Source organism: Ursus arctos, unplaced genomic scaffold, assembly GCF_023065955.2.
Source record: "Ursus arctos isolate Adak ecotype North America unplaced genomic scaffold, UrsArc2.0 scaffold_18, whole genome shotgun sequence".
NCBI lineage: Eukaryota > Metazoa > Chordata > Mammalia > Carnivora > Ursidae > Ursus > Ursus arctos.
The window spans coordinates 26,927,700-26,934,853 of NW_026622852.1; the positions used below are offsets into that span (position 1 = coordinate 26,927,700).

Genomic DNA, 7,154 nt, shown 5'->3' on the forward strand with positions numbered 1-7,154 from the left:
AGCTGAAGGATTATCTGATGAAGGAAGGGAGGGAGGAAGGCCGGCAAGGAAGATCAGAACTCATGCCACGATTGAGGACAATTAAGAGACCCCACCCCTGGTCCGCTCACTGGTAGTGTAATTAATCTAAGACCTCATCAGAGGAGTTTGTTTGCCAACTGGCAACCAGCAACCCCTCCTGGCATTTATAATTGTCCACTGTCAAAAATCACAATTTGTCTCAGTTCTTCTGGTGATCCTCTTCTTGATTAAAACTATGTATTTGGAAGCATGCTCTGGAGCACATCCAGACAGAAACTGTTTCCAAGAAAGTGAGCTCCCTGCTCCCAGCCGCGCAGCCTAGGCAGCTCCAGGTGCAGAGCTGGGCACGGAGCATGGGCTTGATGGTGGGACCCTGTCAAAAACCAGTCCACTCGCGGAGGGGAGTGTGCAGCCGCGGCATCACTCCCGGTCCTCTACGCGTGACCCACCAGCCGTCCTCCCACTTTAGAACGGGGTTTTCAGGTTTGGGCTGCTGTTATTGAAAGGTCAAGAAGCTGTCTCAAATCCATTCTGGTAGTCAGTGGGGAATAAATCATCAATTACAGAGGAGCACGGCACTGAGGAAGGTCTGCTCCGGGTGGCCGAGGGAGCCTGAGCCGGTCCGGGACTCGCAGAAGAGCAGGGGAGGCAGAGACGTACATGTGAGCAGAGACTTTATAACCTCAGCTGGGGTCGTGGCCAGATTTTTCTATTTGTCTGATTTTCTAATTGGGTCACAACTTCCAGAGGGAAACTGAACCCAGGAAAAGAAAACAATCATTTCTTTTTGTCTCGCTGCCTGGCTCTGGGGGAAAAGCAGAGAGCGGGAGGAGCCAGGGCCTTGGCGTGGCCCACAGGTGCCCTGCAGAAGCTCTGATGGGCCCCGAGGACGGTAACCGTCTCTATCCCAGCTGGCCGGATCCCAGGGCTGGGGGAGAGATGTGGGCTCAGGAAGAACACGCCAAGGTGGGGTAGGTGGGGTGGGAGTCCTGCTTTGGATTGTTCTAGAAGCCAGGTCACCCAGAGCCCACCCCAGGAATACCAGACCTGCCTGAGGTCAGGAGACAAAATGCTTTCTTTTCATTGCCTCAGGGAAAAACTGAAAGTGGGGGAGGCAGGGGCATTGGTATTTGCCCAGTGGGAACCACAGGGCCGGCAGCTATCATGCAAGAAGGCCAGTCTGGCTCTTCTGATTGGCTGTGTGGCCCTGAACAAGTGCTTTCCTTGACCTCCTCCGCACACTCGCAGCCTGGTTTCTCAGATTCACTCCGGCCCCGTCCATCCGAGACAGAGGGAGCTGCAGCCTCAGAATGTGTGAGGGCCACGTCCAGCCCTCAGCAAGGAGTGTGTTAGAGCAGAACCCTCCCCACACCCCAGAGACACACCCCAATCTCGACCTGGGCTCACTGCCTCCAGTGTCTTTCCTACAGGCAGATCCCCTCCCCATTATCTGCTCCACACTCCACCACAAAGTACTGGGTAATGGCAGGTGATACACAGCTGGTCTCCAGGTTCGATTCCCTTGCAGGCATTTTCCCAAGTGTCTCCAGCTTCTTTCTGAGGAGTTCTGTTTCCAGAATTCCCCCCTCAAAGTGTTCTCAGAAAGTCTGTACATTGACAAAGCCCCAATGGAAGGCAAGTTCCAGGGGCTGTGAGGATTTGCTTCAATCCTGGGTACAGACACAGCACCTCCCCTTGCCCAGAGCTGCTCCTGTGCGCCCTTCTCTAGTTTCTAGATGTTAACACAGTGTTTCTAAGAGTCAGACACCAAATTGCCAAGTCCTCCCCCTGTCATCTGGACTGGACCACCTGCTAGCTGTGTGACCGCTTTTCCTAAGCCTCGGTTTTCATCTCTGTGGAATGGGGCTACGAACTTTACCCTCTCGCACCACGGTGTGGATGCTCTGAGATTACACACGAAAGAGGCTTGTAAATTGTAAAGATGTGTCCCGATGGTGGTTCGTATTCTTCGCATTGTTGTGAACAAGACCTCAAAATGGCCACAACTGTCATGCATCCTGCGCTGGCGGGACAATGCCCAAGGCATTTGTGACCTGGGATCGCTCTTTAGACAAAAAGACATGATAACACAGTTGTCATTTTAAAATTTTCCTTACTTGCTCTTTTATCTCTCTGGCTCTCTTTTCCACTCCTTCCCTCTTTCTTTCTCTTTCTCTCAACCCTGGATCTAAGTCTCCCTGATTTGGGTCCTTTATTTGTGCGGCTGCACATAGACTCCTTATAAAGAAAATTCATTTGTTCAGGGTCACCGCGTGGTTTTTCATTAAAAACAAATTACCCGCATTCAGGGAGGACATCTGGGCTTCGCAGGTCCCATTAATGACTATATTTCCAGCCTCCCCAGCCCGGTTGGGCTCCCCTTGCCTGTCACCCCGCGTTCCCGGCCCCGGGAGGACAATGAGAGTGACAGTCAAGTGAAAGGGAAAACATGAGGGATGAGGGCGAGAGGCGAGTCCCCTGAGAGGGGAAGGAGGGAAAAGTGAAAAAAATAAATAACTCAAACAGAGGGTAACAAGGGCCATTGTCTCGGCGTCTTCCAGCCAGAGCAAATATTGGAAGAAAGAGTGGGGGCATGGAAGTCAAGCTGGAGCTCTCTTTAATTACACAGTTGGGCCCTAAGCTCCCGACCCTGCACCGGACAAGGGAGGGAGGGGCGTGTGCCTGATGCAAATGAATTCCACCCATCTCCATTGAGCGCCTACTGTATTCAGGGACAGAGCAGGTGGAGGATTCCAAGAGGAGCAACCAGGGGATGGGAGCACTCAGTCACCGCAGCTCTGACCGTGGGCTGTGCCCTGGGGTGTGCTCACGGGAGAGAGGAGGTCCCAGGGCGGAGTGGGGGGCGCTGGGGGAGGCTTCCTATAAGAGCATTTGATTTGGTGCCTAGAAGGATGGGTCAAACACAGAGAGGGCAAGACGGGGAGTTGAAGGGAAAGTACTAGCATCCCAAGTGTGTTTCTCTGGTGTCCCAGCTGGGAAGAGCCTCTTCTGGGCCATAAAAATGTCTCTGGGTCAGGAAGGCCAGCCACAGCCCTGATGGAGCACCAAGGAAACCAAGACCATCTCCCGGGCCCAGAGCCCATTCCTTCTCTCCACGGGCACCAGGAGCTGGGTGAACTTGAGCATGAGCGCCAGGTGCCAGGCCCAGCTGCTCCCCTGTTGGCTGTGTACCCCTGGCAAGGCATGGTACCTCTCTGAACTCAGCTAGGCTGCCCCTGAAGCGGCACAAACACTCCAACCTCCCCAGGTGCTTTCAAACCGCAACCTGGGATAACAGAGAGGGCTCCTTTGACACTACCACGCAGGCAGGCGGGAGGCTTGCAGGTGGAACTAGCATATGGGCATAAGCATTTTGGCCTCATTAAGAAGTCTTTTGGAGAGCAGGAGCCAAGCCCTACTGGCTCTCCCTGCCCCCGGAAGGCTCAGACCACTGCCAGAAGTTCTCTGGAGAGAAATCCCAGGTGGAGTGACCCACAGGCTTAGAGAGGGTGATCAGGCCAGCTGAGGGCTGACGGCTGATGAGGTCTTGTAGGTGGGGGCTGCAGATTCCAGCAAATCAAAGGGAGGAAAACACCGACAACCCCAGTAGATTCAGTCTGGGTTTTTGGAAGAACTCCAGTGTGTGTAGAATCAGATCATACCTATGTATTCACTGCCCCCCCACCCCCGATCCATTGTCTCCCTCCTCACTTCACCTCCCACTGACTAACATATGCTTCAACCCCAGTGACAAGCCAAGCCAGAGACTCATCTCCCTAGATTCCTCCCCTGACCCAGGGTTAGCTACACCCCTAACCTCTTACATTCCTTGATGTGAACAGCATTTCACAATTTCAGTAATACTCTGCAAAATCAGCTTCAGACAGCCCCCCCCCAACCCTCTACAGAGAAATTCTGGAGCCCTCTATGCCTGACATTCCTTGTCTAGGCTGCACCCCCCTTCTCTGTGCTCCCAGAGTCCCTGAGTTTACCTATTACCACATTCGTCCCGCTAGATCCTTACTGACTTGCCCATCTGCACTATAGACTAAGAGCTCTTCATGGACAAGGGGCACGACTTTCACCTTCATATGCCTAGGTCCGTGCATGGCACATGCAGATAATCAGTAGATGTTGGAAGGGAGGGAGGAGAAAAGGAAAGAAAAACGGATGGATGGATGGATGGATGGATGGATGGATGGATGCTGAAACCTGATCAGCTCAAAGTCCCACCATTACTTTTTATGTTCAATATGTTTCAACAGGACATCAGGGTGCCTCCCATGCTGCTTCCTCCCAGACCCCCAAGTGTCTTCCTATGGGGGCACCTCTCCAACCCACCTTATAGTACTTCACCCATAACGGTACCACAATAATGATACTTCTCACTCTAAAAATACAAAAGGCTTATTTTTATAATTTTGCTTCGGAAATTATTTGGCCACAAGCAATTTATCTAACCTATGGTTGGCTATGATTTCTCAGCAATCAAGATACAGACCAGGGAATTATTGCACAGTGAGAAAATCCAACTTAAAAACTGTTCTCAAATGTAATGAAATTTTTATGAGCACTAAATTTAATAGTTAATGAAGTTAACATAATATTACAATTTGTAGACACTAAACTTAACATTTATTAATGCCAGTTTTTCAGCTTCCTTTTTGAATTTTCAAGGCAAAACCAGTTTGGGTCAGCCCTCACATCGTTGTAAATTCCTGAAAAGCTCTTGGGCCCTAGGCCCAGGACCTCTCAGGAACCCTGCATTCCCCATTACTGTCCCGTAGGAAGTCCTGGCTAGGATGTCAACCTCTTTCTTCAGGAGCTCAAGTCTGGTAGGGGCTAAGATACACTCACGGATAATGTCATAAAAACAATGAGGAAAGTTACCCGGAAGAAGTGGGCTGGACCTGAGCCTCCAATGGGTAGATGGCTAGGGGGCTGGTCTAAACCCTGGATACTATGGAGCACTGGCTCCCGCATGGCGACCCCTTCCTTCCAGGAGGGCTCCTCCCAGCTTCTCCCTCCTAGCCCACCCAGGTGAGCCAGGCCCAAAGCACCTTTTCCTCATCTACCCCAACCAGGACTTGACTATTTAACTGGAGAGAATGGCCACCCAGCCGTTTGGCAGACTTCAGGCAGGAAGTGGTACTGGGAAGCAATGCAACAGAATGGCTTAAAATCCCCGGGGCTTGGAGTCGGGCTGCTCTGCCATTTACTGTGTGGCCAGGTGCTGAGGATGACTCCCCTGTTGCTGCTCTGCTAGGGCCTGTGCGTACACGACCTGCAGCCCTTGTCCCCTGAGGGTGCATCTCCTAGAATCTGACTCGGCCCTTGGATTTAGGAGGATGAGGGCCCCAGGCCCAGTGAGGCCACCCACTTCCTCTGGACACCCACACTCGAGGGCTGTGCACCTGCACTCCTCTCTGAACCAGTCCAAGAACCCAACTTCTTCAGGCTGGGAAGGCCTTAACAGCCACCAGGTCACCCTGCACCACTTCATTTCATCCAATGCTCAGATGCCCTCCACATACCTCAATTTCTTCTAAAGCAAAACCCGACTGTATCCCCCAATTTCCTAAAAAGGCATCACAACCCAGTTTTTTGTTTAAAAAAAAATACCACTTGCAGAGGCACATCAGGGAGAAACAAAAAGTCAGGAGCCCAAACATATAGTTTCCCCCACTCATGACTGGTTCTCAGTAACCGCCATCAGAAGGAGCAGAGATGGGGAGAGCTAGACACAGAATAGCCCAGAGGAGGAGAGACGTCCTCAACTCCTGCTCCGAGCTCCCCAGTGCTGGATACTTTCTGGGCAGCCGGTGAGCTCCCGGCTCTGGTGGGGGTACTCTTCCACAGCTAGGATTCTGCTTCTCACCTGTTCCTGCCAAGGGGTGTGTGACAAAGGTCTGTGATGCCCTCCCTCCCTTTTCCCTTCATGTTCCCTAAAAGGACACTCCATTTAATGGAACTAGCTTTGCACAGTGGCAGTATCGTAGCCAGTGAGGTTTATCTGAGACCCAATTATTGCTAATTGAAAACTTGGGGCACCTGTGTGACCTAGGCTGAGCGTCCGACTCTTGGTTTCAGCTCAAGTCATGATCTCATGGGTCCCAGGTTCGAGCCCCTCATTGGTCTCCATGCTCAACGGGGAGTCTGCTTGAGAGTCTCTCCCTCTGCCACCCCCTCCCCTGCTCATGTGTGGGTGCGTGGGTGCTCTCTCTCACTCTTTTTTCTCAAATAAGTACATAAATCTTTTAAAATAATAGCATCTAGATGGAACAAATCATGGTGACCTTTGCTGCTTCTAAAATTTCCCCTAAAATTCTAGATTCTAAAAAGTCTGTAAGAACCCATCCCAGGTGCGGAGGCCCTGAAGGCTAGTCTTTGCCTGGCACAGCAGTGTTAGGGGACCCCTGCCCCGTGGAGACGTAGCAATGGGTATACAGGATGAGCATATCCTGAGGCCCCCGCCTTCAGCTCTACCCCTTGGAAGTCATTATCAAATTACACACGATGGCCCAGGGCCATTGCGTTACCACATCACAGACCCAGACCCAAAGGAAACTTTCCTAACACAGCATGCAGGGATGACTTTTTATATCTGTCTCCCCAACCACTCTGTGAGCTGCCTGAGGGCAGAGACTGTGTCTGCAACACCACACCTAGCCTAGAACTGCCACTTGCAGGAAATGTGTGAAGAACGAACAAACAACGAGACACCTGCTGTGTCCCCCCTGGTTGAGCCTGGTATTCCCCCCAGTCAGTTCCGTTCCTGGTGTGGCAGAGTGACTAGGAGCCACTAGAGGGCAGCAAAGAGTCAGGAACGAGCAACAGGTGGCCACCCCGAGGCCCAGGGTGAGCTTTGAAAGGCATGGAGGGAGCTTCAAAAGTACCCAGGCCACAGGAACACCAGAAGCCCGGCGAGGGAGAAGAAAGAGCTAAAACCAAAGGCCATTCATTCTCTGAGCCAACACACTCCGAGCCTGATGCTTCGGCCTGGGAGGCACTTGAGGAGCACTGGTCCAATCTTCCCCCTTGATGCTTCAGGCCCTCCACCAGGTCCTTCCTGGTTTCTGTTAGCCCCTCCCCTCCCCAACCTGCCCATGTGCCTATCTTCAGTTCTAATTCTG

The 7,154-nt window shown here is 52.1% G+C and overlaps 1 pseudogene; it reads left to right on the plus strand.

Moving 5' to 3' along the window:
* The first annotated feature begins 5,994 nt into the window (after positions 1-5,994).
* On the plus strand, positions 5,995-6,067 carry LOC113260667 (U4 spliceosomal RNA; annotated as a pseudogene).
* Positions 6,068-7,154: the final 1,087 nt, after the last annotated feature.